The sequence below is a fragment of the Bactrocera oleae genome, chromosome 5 (assembly GCF_042242935.1).
Source record: "Bactrocera oleae isolate idBacOlea1 chromosome 5, idBacOlea1, whole genome shotgun sequence".
Taxonomy (NCBI): domain Eukaryota; kingdom Metazoa; phylum Arthropoda; class Insecta; order Diptera; family Tephritidae; genus Bactrocera; species Bactrocera oleae.
In genome coordinates, this window is record NC_091539.1 from 72,321,589 (window position 1) to 72,340,252 (window position 18,664).

Below are 18,664 nucleotides of genomic sequence, written 5' to 3' on the forward strand. Positions count from 1 at the left end.
AAAGTGAACTTATCGCTGGAACTAATTAGCTGTGCAGTCTAAAGATTGTGTGATGGGATATGGCTACATTTAGTGTGCTATATTCTCTCAACCATCTACGGGCGCCGGAGGAGAGGGTATTTATTTTTAAAAATTTCACTACGCTTTGCCGTTTTCTTTTTTAAAATACTTCGCTGTCTTTTTTGTATGTCCTGTGCGCACTAGAATGTGTATTGGTTGTTGTACTAATGTAAGTCCCGCTTGGGATTTACTTTTAGTTTGGTCTGAAAATCGAAATGTAATTAACTTTCATTTCTTTCACTCCTTTGTTAAATAATGTTGGTCGATGCAATCGATGGGTCTAATTATGGCTTCCTGCAGACTCATACCCAAATTTCTTGAGCAGAGATATTTTCAATCTGGCTAAATGAGTTGTGGCGCGTAAGTTATTTCATGCCAACATATTTCTAATATTGCAAAAAAAATGCTCAAATATTTCAGATAAAGTTACATTACATACATCTGCTACACCAGCTGCTCTTTCCTCATCTAGTTAAAAACCTTTATTAAACTAATTCACAGCATGTTTTATCTCATTTAGCTAATTTCTTTAAAAGTGAACGACATTCACGCACACGGTTGTCAGACATTCACCGACAGTTACACCAGCAATGTTGAATTTAATTAGGCGATTAATAGTTTTCTCTACTAATGTTTCCCCATTTTCGCAATGTGCGTGGGTATAATTCATATAGAAGTATCTGCAGCGCGAGAACCCCAGCCACCGACAACGTGATTATATTCAAATGCGTCCCCATTAACCAGTTCGCCAAAGCTTCCATCTTCGCAACGCTTCGGTAGCTCTGCTTTAATTCATCACCTTCTGGACGTGCTCATATATTCATTTGTGTGGTGTCTCTGCGCTTGTCTATTCTTCTTTTTTTTTGTTGCCACCGCATGATCTGAGCACTTACATATGTTCAAATGCCACTTGCTTTTCGCTTTAACTAATTCCTTTTCAGTGGAACCTTTTGACATAAGAGCTTTTAACACTCAATAAATTACCCCGTATGAAGAACAAGTCTTACTTTCAGTGTTCGATAAGGGACATTTTGTAGCCTTCAAATAATTTAGATTAAAGAACGTGCGAGTTCTGGCACTGACACAGTTCATTTAACGCATTTTACAATTAAAATCGTGTATTAGTTTAATGATAGAGACAAATACTACATCATAACCACGAAAATAAAATTTCATCAAACGTGTGTTAAGTAAACACAGCCCTTTTAACTTTATTTTAAGTGCTCCTTGGTTCTTCGAGGCGTGAGTAAGTAAGTGTTCGCCAATCGCAGATCGAGTTGCTCATCATATTTTGCTGATTCTACCTTTCACTGTTGCTTTCGCTGCTGTCATTTTTTCCTACCTTCCCTTACCTTTCCCGTGCCTCAACTACTTTTGCTGATGGTTTCAGGTTTTGAATTTCGACAATCATGCATACGCCATGGTGGCCGAAAGGTTAAGGTGGTTGCTGTGAGCACCACGCGCCGAACACCTTTCCCGAGTAACACTCAAAATAAACTCTTAACACAACCGAAACCAAACAATCACTTCTGTAAATCAGAGTATCTGCCCGGAGTGTAACCTTAAATCGTTTCGTTGAAGTAATTTTATGTTTTTTTGGTGGTTTCACCCTTCCACCACACCTAGTACAAAGAACTGATTCTATTTAATCTCTTTTCGTGTCTTTTTCTAAAATTTAATTTTGGTTTTCACTTTCTATTATTTTCTCGTTTTGCAGTTTGCACAGCTGGGCCGCATGAGAACCGCCTTCTTCACGCCCACACACATCGCATGTCTCCGTGTTATGCAAAAGCTTTACTACATGAATTTAACTATTATGCGTTTTATAGAATGAAAATATTAAAATAATGAAAAATAAGACTACACTTTTTTATTATTCAATCAATCTATAGTTTTATGTCATATTTCAAATCTTCGATACAAAAGCGAAAAATTCAAAAGTTTGTCTTAAAAGTAGAAAAGTTTTTTTTTATCTCAGCAGATTAACTAAACTGGAGTCCTTCAAGAGTTTCCAACATTTTTAATTTCGGCTATGGACCGCGCTGTGTCCTTGACTTTTCATGATCCGTGCAGCTTTTTACGCTTCTTTGCTTTACCTGCGATTACCTTGGAAGCCCAAACAACCCAAAAGGTATATATGTTTGCAACAACGCTCATCTGTAATAAAAACGCTAATTAAAAGAACACAAAAGCAAATTTTTTAAAAAGAAAATGTAAGAAAACAGAAAGAGAAAACATTAAAAAATTTACTAACGTGAGGCATTTGAATATGCAAGCTTCCATGAGCACTGTACCGGAAATAAAGGAGAAAGGGAAAATGTTCTTAGTAAATTTGCACACGCAGAGCAATAGCAAGCAAGGTTGGCGGAATAAAACAAAACAAACCATATCGCAGTAGTGAAGGTGCATGCTTTCATTAGCCAAACCATGCTAGTGTTTATCCCACGTTTGGCTTCTTATTCATTTATGCGCCCTGATTGCTTTGTAGTACTATCAACACATTCACATGTGCACTTACATACTCCTTAGCACCTACACTGACGTTAGTCATTTAATTACCACTTGAGTTGAGTAGCAGGCGCCACGACACTACGAGCATAATCAGAAAGCAATGCTACTTCGCTTTCTCGCTATACAAATTTTAAAGTTGACTGCTCAGCCGCTAGCTAATTCACAGCATACCGAGAGACAAGCTCGAACCATTGCTTAAACACTCCCCAACGAACACAGTAAGTACACATGCAAACTCTGGCAATATTTGTCATTTCATTCAAGAACTTAATGCTTTCTGTCTCCACACACAAGAACACGCTCCAATTTTGTTTCTTCTTCCCCTTTTCCCTTATTAGCCTTCTATTGTCTTTAACTAGTTCATCCTTTCGCCGCAAACTTCATGCCCTTTCTCTCTTAATCACCAAGAGTAAGCCCACATATATACATAAACAAACACTCATATCGCTTCTCATTTACCTTAACGGTCATTTACAAATCGAAAAAATTTTTCCCAAGCTAATTTCGAAGTGAAAGTGTTTTCCAGGAAAATAGCCTTTTTGTATTGTAGTTTATAGTTGACTATAGGGCGGCACATATAACGGTAAACAACCTCTTTCAACTTTTCTTTACTGTTATATACTTCACTTTGTTTTCCTCGAATTTCGATTATTTTAATGGCATATTTTATCTACTTTCACTTTTTTCTTCATATTTCATTTGTTATTTTTTTTGTTGTTGTGTATATTTAGTTACTTATCATTGTAGAGTGAGTGCTGTTAAAATAGAAAAATGGTGCTCAAACCATAGAGCTAACTCCGTGTGGGCAAACAAATAATACGACCCTGTTCATTTTTCAAAATTTTCTAGCAAGTAAATTGACGAACTTTCATAACTGCCGTGGAACTAGGTGCAAATTAAACAATATTAACTTAGAGTAACTAAAAATGTATGGAATTCGCAATTGAAAGCAGAAATTGCAAATAGTATGAGGTAATAAAAAAAGTTCAACTTTTTCGAAGGAAACCAATAAAACAGTTATATTTATATTATAAGAGGAGGTATCACGTAGTTTTCTTGTACTTAATGGCATGTGATCAAGGGTGTTTATATTTTTTACTTCACACAGCATGAGGATGATGTACAAGTTTTCTACGTGCTTCATATGTGTGTAGACATTTGCGTGCATCATAATAACAAAGTTAACTGGGAAAACACTATAAATCCGGACGTTACGCATACGCCCCATTGCAGCGACTTTAACTGCTATCTAAGCGATCATTTGTGTTGTTGTTGTTGAAGGTGGTGTTGTGCTATGTATTGCAATCGTCCGTGCAAAGTAAGCCATTTCTCATGTGGGAAAATGCTAACTAAGTAGTATGACCGCGCTAACAAAAACCAAAGATGAAGCCAGATAAAACGAAATACCATGAAAATGCGTCGAATAAGAAAAAAATCTATACAGGATGCGATTGTGCAATTTTTCGTTGCCACTTCCACTCCCTTTCGCTAATTAAATGCATGAAAATTGGCGCGAAGACTTTGTACTTGGCATTCGATGCGATGAGTTTTGCCAGCGGTAATTGCTTTCCTAAATAAAAATCTCATTTGAATTGTGGTGGCTGAGGCTGTAAATTAAATTAAATTCTACTATTTGCATATTTATTTTTTTCGTTTTCCTTTCACTCATTGCTCTGTTGTCGTTTCTCGGTTTGCAATGTGGAGCGAGTAATGAGTTGAGTTGCATAACAAGAGTAATGAGCAAGTCGTTACAACAACAACAATAACAAAAGAAGCTCTAAAGAAACGGACAGGCGGCGACACAGCAAACCAAAATCCCATAATTGTGTTATGCGAAAATAAAGGCAAAACAAGGTCAATAAGTAAATTAAAAAATGAGGAAAATATACAAAAACATTTTTTAAACCCTTTTGACTAATTGTTAACTAACTTTCTGCAAACAAAAGTAGAGCCTTTTGATTTCCTCAACTGTTTACTGTGCGAAGGGAGACTCACCAGCTTAGATAATTAATTTTATCTGTCCACAATAAACTCTTTTAAATTAAAAACAACAGCATCATTGAAATGCCATCTTAAACAAACTCGAGTTGTAAGAAGCACAAAAACATTGTACATCAATGAATCTCAAATTATCTTATCTTTCTTCTATATCTTTTACTTCTTTGCATCAGCAGATAATATATTTTGGTAAAATTGTATTTTAAATGCGAAACAAATTTGTATGCGCTTCAAGGCAGTTCGAGTGTTTTTGGTAAAAAGGTTTTAACTTGTTGTTCTCAGTTTTGAAGAATTTTTGACAATTAAGACAAATTTTAAAGTTAAAAATCACAGATTTACGTGAGTATATGCCATAAAAACATACTAGATGAGATAACAAAAGGAAACCACAGAATTGTACTACAAAGTCAAGCAGAATTACAACAAAATCAAATTAAAGCATTTCAAAAAGCATAATACATTTTTTTCGACACTTGGCATTTTGAAATTAAAAGAATCGCAGACGTTTTTATGCACGAAATCGAAGTTTCTATAGTGTACTGTAGCAATCATATTAAACTCTTTCTAAAGTTGTTACTCTTTACTTGAAAGGCAAGTGATGAATCAACTTGTAAGTTTTTCATAGAAGACCTGACCTATGATGTTTTATAAAAATGTGATGCAAGATTTTTGATATGTTTGGAGACAAACCATATAACTCTGTGCGACCTCTGTCCTTTTGAAAATTTTATTTTTTAACAGTGATATGATTTAAGTAATTAAATAATTAGTATGGACACTTTTAAATGGCCGAAGCCAACAATCCAATAAAAAGCCAAAGGAATAAATTGAATTAAGCAGATGTCAAATTAGTGAATCGAGAAAATTTATAAAAATTTGCAAACCTGATTAAATGGCTCAAACTGCAAATTCCCCAGAGCATGTTTTGTAATAAAATTGTCAACACCAAAGCAAGTGAGCATGTTGTTGTCATTGTCGTTTATTTATTTAACGGCACAGCAGCAGCTGCAATTTGGGAAAATGTTGCAACAGTGAAATTTGTTGACGTTAACGAACATTGGCAATTATTTGCCCTAATTAGCCACAAAGTCCGAGGTTTGACATTTTATTGTTAACACATGTTGCACGTTTCGTATGAATGTGTGCGAGTGCATATGTGTGATCTCGTGTTCTTCAGCATTCGACTTTCAGTCGTTTTTAATAATTGTTGACTAATTGCACAGTCACTTTGTGGTTCAAGTTTTTGAAAGTATTTTCACGATTTATAATAATATGAATTTTTATTTTTGTCGTTCGTTCAAATATGCACGACTTTTTGCATTAACATCTGTCAAAAGAAAATTCGCTTTTTGCGATTTATTTTCTCTCTCCAATTTCTGTTATTGCATTTCTCAACAATTGTATATTTAATTCCCGCATTTTTTAATACCTCATAGTAAAATTTAATTATTTTCGAACAAATGCCAGAGCAATAAAATCAGCTTATGTGCAAAAATTTGTTTTAAAAATAAAAGTAATTAATTTCAAATCAAAATTTAAATGTGAATAATTCCTGACAAAAATCGCATTTGGAAAGTTGCGTGAATTTCATGCTGACTCATAGCTTGTTAGTTTATTTTTTAAAGTTGAATCGGTGTTCATATTTAGGGGATATAATTTAATTTTATATTTTAATAGGAAATATAATATGATCATTGAATCATATAAATCATTGAATTATTTTATAATTAAACACTAAGCAAAAATTAATAAAACCAGGTAAAGAACTTATATATAGTAGACGTTAACAAATTTAGTTTCTGCCTAAAAAATATAATTACTCAGTAAACATCTTCTTAATAGTTTCCAAAATATTTGGGTATGCTTTTAAATTTGAAATTATAATTGCCCTTTTAGTTGACGCTCCTTTAGAGATATTTGAAAATCTCGCAACTTCACAAATATTCACATTAATAATGTGTAACCAGGTATCGACTTGCTATCCAAAGTCATTCCCGAACTTCAAATAATACATATACAAGTATGTGTGTACATATCTAGAAAAATATCAGATAAGCTTAATGCAATGAAATTTCTTGATTTACTAATAGCATTAGACTATGCAGCGCATTCCGAACAGTAATTAAACGATTTAATTACTCACATAATAAATAATTAATTGTATCTGCTTGCTTTTAACACCAGCTCATATCGATTTACGAGTAAAAGCATGTGTGAAGGCATAAACCATTATGTTTGTTTATCTTTGGCAAAAAGTTCTAAGTTAAGTTTAATCAAATGCGTCAATAAAGCGAAGGATTATCACAAATGACTTTATCGGATTGCGAATGTTTCTTTAGTGCAATCGATTGAAAGCCAATTGTCCGATTGTGGTTGACTGATATATTTCAAAAATAAGATATATTTTTATGCTTAGTTACCTCGAGCTAACTTCGTATGAAGTCTTGTGTTTTAACTGCTCACTAATCGATTAGGAAATGACAAACACTTGATTTGACATAAAATCACAGAAATTCTGATGGGAGATAATGTATGATGCAAATGTCTCTCTTCCTCCAGCTATAGATATTAGGCATCTGCCTACCCTCTACATAAGTGATGTCAAGTGCCTACAAAAAATTGTCATTAACTAACTCAATACTAATCGATATTTTATTTGTGCTCTTTCTCTTTGCAGCACAAGAATAATCAATTGTTTAGTGTAATAGTGTTGTAAAGAAATCTTCTTTTAAGTTAGGCACATTTTGTTTTCAACTAAATCGGAGCTTGCATTATTGAAGGAAAGGAGAAACATTTAAACTGTTAATTGGAACTGCAAGGCTGCAATTCACTTAGATCGCTAAGCAGCTTTTAGCGTAATTTGATGATGAAATTTGATTTAACGCACTCACACTCTCACACAGGCGCTTTGAAACGAAATTTACCTTTTTTTGATTCACTGTCATCCTTCCTCAGCCTACTCCTTTATCCTCCATATATGTAAATTTCTAATGAAAATGCAATTACTTTGTTATAACTCAACAGAGCAATTATTAATATGCGGTGTGTGAGCGGAAAGAGGAACTGACGGTGCGTATGAGTGACATTAATTGCTTGTCACTTACGTATGCTTGTAGCGGTAACTCTTGATGACTGATTGATGTAATTTTGTTTGTGTACTAAACGCTTCGCATTTGCGAACCATTTACTTCATTGCATTAAAAACAATAACAATTGCAATAACTACGATTCTTATATTCCTTTTCTTTCACATTTTTACTATTACAGATCATTCATTTAGGCATTATGGCGTGTAAATTGCACACAGGCAAATCGAAATGTGCAACATTTGCCAGAAAGGCATTTGTTTACCTGTTCGTATGTATAGAGCATTCTCGAAGCCACACCGTGCATAAAGATTTTTGAAAAATATGAAAATATAAATTCGACGAAATGAGTGATATCATTCGTTTGGGAAATTTGAGAAAATTCTTCTGCCTTGAAGCCTACTTTCGATATTCTGGTTTCATTTTTAACAATTCCACCTCAAAAAAAAACTCTCGAAGGAATGCGTTTAATTTTTTTTTTTTTTGTTTGGTTTTAGCGGTGGTTATTCGTCTCCGTTTTGACGTTCCCGAAAATATAAGTATGCACATATTTAACACAGATTAAAATAATCGCGTCTGTGTAGTGTTGGTCGCCATCTGCTCATTTCTCCACCATGTTCCTCTTTAACACTCGACGCAAGCCTTTCTCTTGCGCATATTCCATTAATGCTTTCATTGCGCCCGTACTACTGCATGCGCCGTATTGTGCTGCTTATAATTTGGCAGTTGCGCCAAATGCTCGCTGATTATTTCTGACAACACATGCACTTGGGAAATTATATTTTAAAACAGCAAACAATGCAACACTATTAATAACGGTTTGCCGAAATTAGGCCGTCATAATAGCTCTTAAAGAAAAGTGTGAGATTGCTGTTACCATTTTGAGGAATTTTCTGTGCAATGCATCAAGAGGCACTGTGACGGTCATAGTGAACAAAGACCATATTATTGCTGTTTGCATAATCACCACACTCGAGAGTTAGGAATCCTAATTTAAACGACACTGAAACAAGGTAATTGGAATACAATTAAGTTGCTAAAAACTCCACTAGATAACGTTGTAATAGTTTTTTTTTGTTAAATTTGTTAAATTAATGTTTTCATCTCAGAATATACCACGAGTCGGCGTTATATATAGTGTTTAAAATTTACTTAATTGTTAATTCTTTTAAATTCGAAAGGATTTCTAACTTTGAAACAATCTCAGAAGTTTTTGGAAAGCAATTTTAATTTATAGGACTTTTATCTATAACTATAATTCGCGGCTTTTGTTTTATCGTTTAGGAATGGAATGATATGAACATACGATGGAACTGAAGCGAGTATAGAGGCATACGGCATCTCCCGATTCCTCCACATAGGCTTTGGATTAGCACATCTCATGTGTAACAGGTGAGTATCTTCATATTAACAACAACAAAAATATTATGAAAAAGAGTTTGTATTTTTACGAGTAAGTCACGTGGAATAAATAGCAAAAAAGAATATTTTCGAAAAAGTATACAAATATATGTAAACATACATATTAACGTTTACAAGAACATTCTAGCAAGTTAGCAATATCTTCTCAGCCTGACCACAGTTCTGCCTGTGGTGCTAGTTACTGCACTCGCAAATGCTGGTTGCGGCACCAGCCGTACTGCCTTCAGCGATTCAGCAACTAGCCCTGCGGGTGCGACGATTATGCCACACAATATCTTATTTTTTTTTTTTTGAAGTTCGTTCAAGGCATTTAATGCAGGTCACTACAGTAATTTGACAGAAAACCACAAAAACTCCCTCCATTGCTTGGTTTGTCTCTAAGTTTTCTATGTTAAACAAACATACTAAAAATGTATGATCGTACATATATAATATAATCGTGGGGTTATTTGTATTTCCTAATTGTTATAAGTCAGGAAGTTAAGGAGGTGGATGGAAGAAAGTAAAGTTACATCAATAAGAAAAATAATTTAATCATTTCAGAATTTATTCTAATGGTGGAAAAGTATCGTTCGGAAGATGAAAAGATCGTGACATACACGTATGGAACATTTGGATAACAATTGACTTAAGATATCTCTAGAAGCTTTTTCTTCAATTTAATTGAGTCATCTTACAACTTGTTAGATAATGTTACCTGGAAACGCAATACTGGAGACCAGCATGTCAAGTGGAATCAAATTGTTCTCTTAACTAAAAGTTTTAACTGTTGATTTGAGCGAATGTATATGAGAGAATATTCTTGCAAACCAAAATTGCTTAATCATTGACAGCAGAGGTAATTATAACGATCGGAACGCTGAAATGAAGCTCAAAATACAATATCGCAATAGCCATATAGCTAATAGTAAATATGTTACACACTCGAACACACGAATTTTCGAGTAAAAACCCGCTATTTCTGTCATTTTAATTGCCAAAACCACTGAAATATTTACATGAAGCAGAACAGTCGACTGAATTTAAATACACAAACCCATATGAAATTACATACGTGCAAAATCGCCACAATATTTCATACGTGCGTGCATGTGGGTGAAATCAAGAACGCATCGTTATTAATATTTCATTGAATACTTTATTCCAATATCGGCATTAATTACTTTTATTCTTTCTCTCTTTGAGTTCACTTGAAAATGTACCACGTCTTTTCCACAATAAGCGGCCACAGGCTTTAAACGACAGTATCTGTATACGTTTGTAGTCAAGCATCAATATGGTGCCGTTTTAATCTTCTCTTTCAAAGAACTCGAAACAGAATATCTGAGAATGTGTTATATCACTGACGTGTTCGCATGAATAAAATTGTCATAATCCGTTACTCATACACCAACACATCCACGCGCCAGTATGAAGTCCCACTTCGCCATGCCAATTTAAGTGTTCTTTTAGCGCTCTTATTTTTCTGTCATTATTAGTTCTTCGCGCTCAATGACAAAAATATAATATAACTTCCAGCCCAGCAGGAAAATTAAGCAATCTTTGTAAAGAACATAGAGAGTGTAGATTAAATCTCAAAAATTTATACTTTATACTTTATATTTTTTATATAGGTATAGTATTTTCGACCAGAAATAGAACAATGCTTTCATATTTCCTACTGTGAACAAGTATAGGTATGTTTTACTTCGTGTAAGTACAATTGTGACAATGTGCTTCGCTTTCGATTGCTTCTCTGAGAAACATTTTATTGCCTTTCCCCTTCCCTTTTCCCCACATTGCGGGGGCATAACTATAGGACATTGATATTGCCTATATACTCGTATATTAAAGCATAAATCATCAATATTTCCATAGTCAAGTCAATATCAGCATTGCAACACTTCGAAAAGTAATATGAGCGCCACACATTGCGTGCGAAAAAAGTGTAAAGTGTTTTCATTTTGCTTTACTCTCATATATCACATAACATACCGTACATATAGCATAATTGTGAATACAATTCCATTTGGCTAGTTTTTAAGAAAGCCGCTTAAATATTGTAAAGAAATGACGTGTGTAAAAAAGTTTTAAGATAATAATAATCCAAGTTAAAATATTTCTTTCAATTTATGGAAAAAGCATTGCTGATTCTGCGAACGGGCGAACATCGCGTATATGAAAATAAAAGTTATCAGATGATGGACAAGTGAGCGTAAATTGCATACAGCAGCCTGTCTCTCTTTCGCTCATACTAGCAGATCGCCGCCATCAACTTTTTGGTTGAATTTTAATTTTTGCATCAATTTACAACTTCTCTGTCTTCTGGTTATTTTTTGTTCAGTTTTGTAAATCTTGACTTTCTTGCACAAATAACCTCTACACGACCATTCACCCACGTGAATTCCTGCATACACACGCATTAATTGTTCTTATTTTTCACTTACTCACTTTTTGACTTTCGTCGGTGCCATGAAATGAACTTTCCTCTTTCCGTCTCTTCCACACTTCGTAATCTTCTTTCTCTTGGCTTACCAATACATCCACATAACTCCGTATGAACATGCGAATTTGGTGAACATTATTTCACACTTTTATTTTCCGTCAAGTTTTTTACTTGTTTTATATTTTTTTCACGTTATTCTTTTTGTTCGTTGCACGCGTACTCATATGAGTAGTGTTCTTTGGCTGTTGTACGTCTCGTTAGTGGCTTTTATTGCTCTTTGATATTGTTGTTATTATTGTCTGTGGAAGAAGATAAACTTGCTGCAAGTGGTGGTTTTTTATTTATTTTATTTTTTTTCCACTCACAACTTCAGACAAGGAAACCAAACAAATACATGCTCATGGTTTAACTTTTTTATTCTGACTTTTAGAGAATTTTTAGAGTAAGATATATGAATGTTTTATTTTGTTGATCTTGCTGCTATTCTGGGGTCCTCCATGCAATTGTTTAGGTTATAATTAATATCCTGAATGTTCTTAACTAACCTCGGTAGATTAAAATAAAATATTTTTTGCTAAAAACTATTTCATGTTTGAAGAAGTGACCCCTGCACAAAGATTTAAAAGAACATAACACGTCTAAGAGACTTGTGAGAGCTTTGACAGCACTTACGCTACCAGTGTTGTTGTTGGAATAACGGCTCGTGTCTGCATAAACGACGTTACGTGGTTCCCATTCGACGAACAGCGCTGTGAAATTACACTCGTCTCTTGGCCATATGATGGCTTTTAGGTGAGCTTTCACACAATTTAGCGAAAATTATACTTACATTAACTAACTCATTTAATTAGCATCAAAGTTTAAAATAATAAAATTTCTCCCTTGACAAAAGTAAACAAACCGCAAACGATATGCAATAACAGACCCATCAAGCGAGTTTTACACGTTGCGAACAATTTCATCGATGTAATTTGGTGGAATTAATTTAATGGCTTTTTAATTTGCTCGTTGCAGTCTTCGATTCTCTCGTTTAGCAGTTGTTTTGCTTTTGTAATCCAATCTGTTTCCACTTTTATTTCAGTGTCAATTGTCATTGTAATTGCCGTTAATATTGTGTCGTCATTTTGAGCAGATGATATAGAATTTGGTTCTTTAAAATTATTTTCATCATGCCCATTTGAAGAGAAAAGTGCAAAGTGAAAATATAGTTTTTATCTCAATTTTATTTGTTGTTTAGCTAACTTATCTATAACTACCTCAATTTAATATTTTTAAACAATTACATATATAGTCAACAAACTGAGGTGGATTTCTCTCCTCAATGTTTGAATTTTTCTAAAGTACTGATTTACAGAGAACTTTTTAAAGTAGAACAAGTTCTTCAAAGTAATTTTTTGGCGCTTGGAAAAGATAAAAGACGACAAAACTATATATCTTTATATATAATATATAATATATGCCTTCGCCGATTTGCTCTTGCTCGTGAGTTTGAAACAATCTAAATAAGTTGCAACAGCAAGCGCACGAATTGGCTGCGCCCAAGTTGATGTTGTGGCTGCTCCTGAAAACTTTCGGTTGCTTTGCGGCTGCTAAGAGTTGCTTTAAGAAAGTGACGTTGCACACTCACAAATTGCACTTCACTTCACTAACTCGAGATTTACTATGCCACTAAAAGTGTTCACAACGGCGCGCGGTGACCGGAAGATTGACAAATGTCGACGGGGCAAGTCAAAAACGCGGATGTTGGCAAATATTATATATTCGCAGGCCGATCGCATTCAAATGGCTTGAAGTGGTGGAGCGAAGCGCTGATTTATGGATTGAGCTTACATACTCGAACAAAGACATGCGTGAAGACGGTGTGCGTAAACGTGTCGTAAATATTTAATTTCGGCTGTTCGGTGCAGCCGCGAAACAAATGCGGTTGAAGTCGAAGTTCCTGAAGTTAAAATTGCGATATGTTGCGGTTGTCTCTCACACAGCTTCTTGCCACAATTATTAATTTATATTTTGGCATCAGCATTATTTCCGACGCAAATATTTTCATTGTAATAGTTCACGTGAAAACTTTTTATGGTAGAAAACGAAATTGTGGCAATTTGGCCCATTAAAGTGACCTTGTTGGTTTGCGAAAGAAATTGGAAATATGGTTTGACGAACTTTGAGTTGAGAATTAATTAGATTCCCAGTTATGTGATTTCAGAAACGGCGAAATTTCACAAACTGAGTAACTGTTCAGATTAGTCGTTTGATTTAAAATTTATGATCAATTCTAGTTCTACATAATCAAATATAAAACTATTGAAGACAACTTCAGTTCACGATCAACAAGAGAGACAGCGAAATATTCAACATCTAATGAACTGTAGTAGACCGCTATAGTCATTAGGGTGCACTTCTCTTAATATACATATGAGTGCATTGAATATTTCCATTTCCAATATTTGCATTGCACTGACTTTTGATTATTGCCTTTCAGCGCCCGATGTCAAATAACTCTACTGGGAGAATATCCTAGTTGCAATACTGAATAAAGCAGATCAACACATTGGTGTGCTGCCTTTTAGTGAGTGTTTCTCACTTGGCTAAATCCATGATTTCGCCGCTTTTTCATCTCAAATAAATATACTTGCACGTCTTTTGAAATTAGAAGGTTTTTTATAGTATATATACTTGTATACATACGTACACACATATATTAGTATTTTTGAATAGCCGTGGGGGTAGGCCCGCACAAGCGTGAGTTGTCTAATTTTCTGGAGGCCGGGTGCTCCTGTGAGGGGCATGTAAGGAAAAATTTCAGTTTTAGTAGGCAACCGAAGTGTAAACACAATCTCATTTTATATTTAAAAATTTAAAAATTTTAAACGACCATAGTTTGGTTTATATTTTTTATATACGAAATGCTGCATTAATTTTACACTGCACTGCGGTATGCGCTTCCTAATTCTATTTCTAATTGAAAAAAAATTAGGTCTCTATTGTAGGGTGGTTACTGCAGCCAGCCTCTCTCACAAACAATTCAAGCCGAGTAGCAAACAAATAAAATTGAAATAACTGCTAAAAACTTTCAGAAGATTTACTACTTTTTTTCGATGGCAGCACTCTTAACTGCGGAGTTAACAGTTCGGTTGAAGACTTCTCGCTTTGTTCGGATGGCAGCAATGCACCTTTTTTTGGGCTTAAATAGAAACTTCAAGATGCAATCAGGCGTTATCAATGCAGCGAGAAGCATTTTATTCACAAAGCAAAGCACTCCAGAAGCTTATAAGCACACTAAGGCACACGCAAACATACTTTTTTATGGAGCTGATCGTTGAAATAAGTTCTAAAGCTGCAGTGATTGCAATCGAAGCCAATTTCATTTTACCAACTCAGACAGCTGCAGATGAAGAATTACATTGAAAATAAGAAATTCCACAGCGACCACAAGCAATTCATGAGAATAAAGATAAACTTAGAGCTTTGCACTCAGCGATGCTGCTTGCGCTGTACGAGCAGATAAGCTGGAAAACCTCTGTTAGCTACGACCCTTTGACTGACGGCAGTAGTTTCGTACTATTTCATTTGTTAAATCTATAGCTTCGCCAAAGAAAGGCGTGGCGTTGCATTATTGAAAGCACATTTATATCAGGAAATTAAGGCATAAAACGAAGTCTAAAATGGAACGCTGCAAACACGTTTCTTCTAAGTGAAACTGCCACATTTCAATTTTTCATTTACTTAAAGACAGGAAGAAAACTATTAAACAGGTCACAGCCGTTGCAGCTGGAAAGATTGAATTCTGGAAAAAATTATAATTTACTCGAAAATAATTTTAAGTTCTTCGCGCAGTTGTAGGCAGAGGATCGGAACGCGAAGAGGCGGAGGATTATGATAAATGTAACATTTAATGAAATTTTAGAACCTGAAGTGAAATACGAAATGGGAACGCCATAAAATCACTATTAGCAATAACTTCTATAGCAAACCACTCGCTGGTGGTATGGCCTATTGGTAAAACGACAAAATGTTTCGAAATTTTTCGGTGGCAGTAGACAAGCTTTGAAATAACTCACCAGCATATGCGTAAGGCCAACACTTACGCTGCGTGGACGCAATAACCTTGACTCAAAGAAAAGTTACAGGATCAAAGCAAACAATAGTTCATTGCAAATATTTAAACGCGAAAGAGGAAATGAACTCGAATGAATGCGCTAGTAAAGCCTCAAGGGAGTTGATGAATACTGCAATATGGCGACAGCTTCTGAAGCACATACCACCACTTGCCATCGAATGAAAGTGCTTTTAATGAGTACAGCCAAAAGGTAAAGCAAACAAAGCCACCTACTAATATCTGCCGGAAGTTCCAGGCGGTTGATGTTCCAGTAATAGTATATTGATACTTTTATAAAAGTGTGAGGTTTAAATCAAAGACAAATTCCCAGCTTCGCATTAAATACAAGTTGCCTAAAACCAGCGGTCATAAAATATTCATCTTTTTCGACATAAAATTTAAAAAATATTTAACATTTAGTAATTTGCACAATTAATGCAACACGCAAGTTTGTGTAAATATTTGTTTATCTGCAAATCATGTTTATCAACAAATATTTACATTCCACAGGAAAGTAAACAAGACACAATGTTTCCAACTTATATCAACGAATCAGACTCAAACAGACACAAATGTAAATACGTGCCACCAAAAAATGTAAATAGAGAATACAGCAATGGTATGAATAAATCCCAACACACAAACAGGCTCGTGATTGTGCAAATGTTGCTCATACGGCACGGCACACTGAAAATAAATTCTAAAAACAATAATAAAATCAAATAAATATAAAAAGTATAAATTAGAATTAATATGGTTGCCCAGAACAAACTACCTAAACTTAAACTAGATTATTTTTGGCAAACAAAGCGCTAGTAAATTTTATTATAAATAACCAGATAAAATCGTATGATTCCATACCTTTAAAGTAACTTAACTTTTATCACTCCGTAGGCAGATGAGAAAGCTAAACCTTCTTTATTTTGACAAAAGGGTAACTCCTTAATTTAGCTATGTGCCCCCATCACAGCTCAGCCTCATCGAGTAACCTCTGGAGACAACCACGAGACCTCAAAGGCTCAACTTAAAAGCATGCATATGCACTAATGTCAGCAAGTTGATTGACACTATGAGCTAAATAGCACCGAGTTGGGTAACAGTCATCAGATCATCGTTGAAGTAGGGCGAGTGAAAAAATGAGGCGTGCCTCAGAGCGGATGAGTAAGTCGAATCTCGTAACTTAAGCGAAGATTTTGAAGATTTTTCACTCATTTTAGATTTTTCACATATTTCAGCAATTTTTCTACTTCAGAGACCACTTCAGTGAAAACTTGCAGAGAATTTGTTATTGGCGAATAATTTACATTTTACTCCGGATTTGCTAGCGCTTGCAGATGAGAAACAAGAGACGACACCAATTCACGGATATGAAATTCATTGCATTACTTATTAATTAAGTCGACATGTAACTCAAATTTTAATAATAATTAAAGTGCAATGAGTAAAAGTTTACTTTCTTTCATAAAAATATAGTACACCAGGTAAGATTAAAATGAGGCATAGATTCTCGAAATTTGAAGGGAAACTTCAAGCAAAACGTTAAATTTAGAGTTTTTAGAGTTATTTATATGAATTGCTTCATTTTTATATTACTTTACGAGATAAGAATAAAATCTACGAACTGAGAATCATACTAATGAAACACCTTACGCGTTGATGGCGAACTATTCACATTTCTACTTTAGTTTCAAGCTGTGCGCCTTTCTATCAATTATCTTAATTACATGCCTTAATATAATCACACCTTATGCAATTAGGTGTTACCAATATTATTACATGATTTATATAACTTTTTAGCCGACGTATGTATGTAAATTGAACTCTCTTCGGAAGTTTTTACACAGAAAATTTGTTTAATTTCCGTTGGCAAGAGTTTGAGGTTCACTTAAAGCAGAGTCTTCGGTAAATATTATTTTGGATGCATCATTTTTTAAAAATGTTGAAATGTTTAAGCTACTTCAGAAAAATGCAGACCAGTTAGTAGTCATAATATAACAAAAATGGAAAAACTGAAATGAAAAGTCATGCGCAATTTCCCCAGAACTGATATCAGTTCAATGAATTTAGAAATGAAAACATTATAAGCCCAATTAATATATCCATTGCCAACCCATCGAGAAGTTTTACCATTTGTTTTATATTGCATCTAGCTTGGCTTTATTTCTCGCATTTGTATATATGTATTCTACCTGGAAGCGAGTGAGTTCATTTACATACCGTACATTTTTATACTCTCGCAACCTGTTGCTACAGAGTATAATAGTTTTGTTCACCTAACGGTTGTTTGTATCACCTAAAATTAATCGAGTTAGATATAGGGTTATATATATATAAATGATCAGGATGAAGAGACGAGTTGAAATCCGTCCGTCCGTCTGTCCGTCCGTCCGTTCGTGCAAGCTCTAACTTGAGTAAAAATTGAGATATCTTTATGAAACTTGGTAGACATGTTTCATGGTACCGTGAGACGGTTGGTATTGCAGATGGGCGTAATCGGACCACTGCCACGCCCACAAAACGCCATTAATCAAAAACAAATAACTTGCCATAACTAAGCTCCGCAATAAGATACAAGACTGTTATTTGGTACACAGGATCACATTAGGGAGGGGCATCTGCAGTTAAAATTTTTTTTAAAAAGTGGGCGTGGTCCCGCCTCTAATAGGTTTAATGTGCATATCTCCTAAACCGCTAATACTCCTGCGAATGGCAGGCACCTTGCCGTGGTGCAGGGGCTTAAGTCGCAAGGCATTCTCGGCATCTCCCAACCAATGCGAGAAGTGCTGCCCAGCACCTCTCACACGGGTTGTCAGAAGCCGCATGCGTGCGACAACCAAGAGCTGCCACCTCCTAATCCAGGGTGTTATGCGACTCCCGTGCCCATTGGATGATTTGCAGCCAGGAGGTAAATTCGGCTGTATTCTAACGGAGCCTTCCCAACACCGGGCCGCATTGGGAAGTAACGGTGGCCTTACCGCGTCATGGGGCTCTGGCGCGGTGGACTTTCGCGTTCCCCTTACAAAACGTAGACCGGACGGCTCGCCATGTCGAGCCTAAGGTCGTAAG

General features: G+C 35.1%; 1 protein-coding gene across 5 annotated transcripts in view; it reads left to right on the forward strand.

Annotated features, from left to right (window-relative positions):
- The window catches only part of LOC106627087 (uncharacterized), a 41,783-nt gene extending 24,738 nt beyond the window's left edge, over window positions 1-17,045 (forward strand). For 2 of the 5 annotated variants that reach the window (XR_011396361.1, XR_011396365.1), the window contains one exon: window positions 1,778-1,918. The gene's annotated coding sequence lies outside the window, so the exon portion shown is untranslated. Of the gene's footprint in view, window positions 1-1,777; window positions 1,919-8,939; window positions 9,082-16,492; window positions 16,760-16,815 lie in introns of those variants that run through there. The other 3 variants (XR_011396362.1, XR_011396360.1, XR_011396364.1) reach the window with 3 other exon arrangements.
- The last annotated feature ends 1,619 nt before the right edge of the window (window positions 17,046-18,664 follow it).